The sequence below is a fragment of the Nicotiana tabacum genome, chromosome 8, assembly GCF_000715075.1.
Source record: "Nicotiana tabacum cultivar K326 chromosome 8, ASM71507v2, whole genome shotgun sequence".
Taxonomy (NCBI): domain Eukaryota; kingdom Viridiplantae; phylum Streptophyta; class Magnoliopsida; order Solanales; family Solanaceae; genus Nicotiana; species Nicotiana tabacum.
The window spans coordinates 54,423,969-54,426,674 of NC_134087.1; the positions used below are offsets into that span (position 1 = coordinate 54,423,969).

The 2,706-nt window shown below is 35.2% G+C and overlaps 1 long non-coding RNA gene across 1 annotated transcript; it reads left to right on the forward strand.

Annotated features, from left to right (window-relative positions):
• Nucleotides 1-338: 338 nt before the first annotated feature.
• LOC107787664 (uncharacterized) lies at nucleotides 339-1,184 on the forward strand. Its single transcript, XR_001648452.2, has 2 exons — nucleotides 339-553; nucleotides 911-1,184. It is a non-coding gene; the product is annotated as an uncharacterized LOC107787664 (long non-coding RNA).
• The last annotated feature ends 1,522 nt before the right edge of the window (nucleotides 1,185-2,706 follow it).

The window sequence follows — 2,706 nt, forward strand, 5'->3', positions numbered from 1 at the left end:
CCTGGAATCTTTTAGATTATTCTAGGAGGTTCCCATAAGGATTTAGAAATCAAAATTTAGGTCAGAACTGATTAGAATGAATTAATCAGTACTTGAAAGGGTAAAATTAGATAGGTAAATGAGGAAAATATCAGAATGTTCTAGTATGGGACAGTTGTCCCCATTCTTAGCATGTAAATGCTGAAATTGGGTGGGAAAAAGGACATACAGCTGTCAAAAGGTGTTGTACTATCTCACATTTCAGAAATTAGGGTAGAATATTCTATTTTTATGCTATCTTTGTGTATTCTATATAAATAATAGGCATTCACTCATTCTCACATATTTTTCATCATCATACAGACCTGAAAATCTTCTGAAAAAATCCAGCTTCCAGCTTTCCTGTTTTCCTTCTCTGTACAAAAGTTTGGAAGAAGTTTTCTTTGAATTTCTAGGTTCTTGAGCTGAGATATGAGTTGATATTGAAGCTATGGTTGGTGAATACTGTTGTTTTCTTGGCTGCTGAACTATTTGTCTTAACTTAGCAATTTTGGATCGATTCTTAAGCAACTAGGTACACATTTCACCCTATGTTTAAGTATTTGTAAATCTGATTTAATGATAAATGAAAGTTCTTTCTGTCAATGATATATGCTTTTGTGATATGATTCATCCACCTAAATTCAACAACATTTGAGATTTTCTTGAATATGTAACTCCCTGTTCATCCAGTGTTCTTATGCCATGAAAATATGTTTCTTGTGTGTGTTAAATACAACATTTGCCATCTGTTTGTTTCAGCTTATGTACACTATTTTTTGTTCATTCTTGTCCAATATTCTGGCATCTGTTAGTTGAGCTTGTTTGGTAATACAGTAGGTCGCATGTGTGAAGCCATGTTGTTTATGAATCTGACCTTTAACATGGTTAGGTACGTGGATTTCAAAGCTGAAATAGAAGTCTGATTGACAATAGGCATGGAAATGCCGACATATTTCTGGAAGATCACTGCTGAAAATTTCAGTTGTAGACATTAGACTAGCTATCTTGATAATGTGGATCAAGTTTGTTGTTACTCTACAGCTGAATATTATTCATGAATGTTTAACCATGGGCCTGTAATTGATTGATTCATAGTCTATTATTACTGTAAACTTGGTGGATTGATTTGTATAAAGTAATTTGTAGAAGTATGATTTGAAACCTGCTTATTATTCAACAAGACAATTGTTTCCTACATATTTTTGAATCGTTTGTACGTTTTATCAAAAGAGTGTCTGGTTTGGTAACTGACAGCTCATGGACTTGAGTTGTTCACTCATTGGGCTAAGAGTTTGCAATCCATCAAGATAGCTACATGGGTTGGATTTAAATTGATTTAAATTACTAAGGGATAATGATAATTAAATGAGGCCTAGTTTCTACTGTTAGGTTACATGGCAGTTGATTGATTTGGTTAATGCTGAGCGAGAATCTTTAAGGATTGGGTCCGTGTGTAATGAAATAAATTTGGGCTTAATGTGAAATGGTTGTTTTATTCTTGTTTTAGTCAGTGGAAGTGTTAGAATAGTTTAGGAACATTACAATTCAATAAATTGTTATAGTTGCGTAATACTTGTCCTTATTGCCTCTCCTACCCAGTATGAAATCATTTTTCCATTTTGCAACGCTGGATTAAATTGCATGCCTCACTATTACTGTGAAAAGTAAAGTTGAATAAGGGGAATTAAGTGGGCTCGGCTAAATCTGCTGCGCGAATTTGACAAAAATGTCGGTTTTAACTAATGAATTACTAGTAGTTGAGTACAGTCCTATGGATTTTAAGACCAGTTGAGGCATGCCATTCACAAGTAAATTCCATAACCCATGGCCCTCATGTTAATATCAAAAACTAGTGTGGAAAAAAATAAATCAAACATTCGTAGTTTGCTTTATATGGGCTATAATTAAATCATCACGGCTATGGGTACGGTTCCCATGGCATGGTCGTGGTACATAATTTTCAAATTAGGGTGTGCATTTCATGTGACCCGATCATAGTAACTTTGAACAATAATTAAAATAAACATGTCGTGAATCACGGGTGCATTTCATGTAGCGTGGTTTGTGGTGTGTTCCCAAATGGCAAGTGTACGACAATCGTAACTTGTACAAGAAATAATTCCATAAATCCTAAAAGATGGTTATAAAGTTAAAAATGCACACTAGGTTTAAAACACGTAATAAATCAGATAATTAGGCCAATTATTAATATTTAAGTGACCGTGCTAGAACGACGGAACCCAAAAATGCCTAAAACCTTCTCCCGGGTTAATAGAATTCATTACCCGGTCTTTTGTGTTCGCGGACCAAAAACAGAGTCAAATTTCCTCGATTTGGGATTTAAAATAAACTGGTGACTTGGGACACCATAAATTATTCCAAGTAGCGACTCTGAAAAATAAATAAATAATCTCATTTCGATTTATGTCACTTCAATTGGAAAAACTATCTTATATCTCCTTTTCGGGTAAAAACAAGGTGTGACATTGAGCATAACATATGTGATTTGAAAGTTGCCCGCCCTAATGCGGCATGGGACTTGGCACTTGCATACCCTTCATTCAACAACACCCGGTGTGGAGCCGTTCTTTGTGGAGGTGGAGGTAGAACAGGAACATTGTCTTGAGGAGGTCGACCTCATCTATTTGCTTGTGGTTCAAGAGGAACCTCTTCAACTTGGTCATC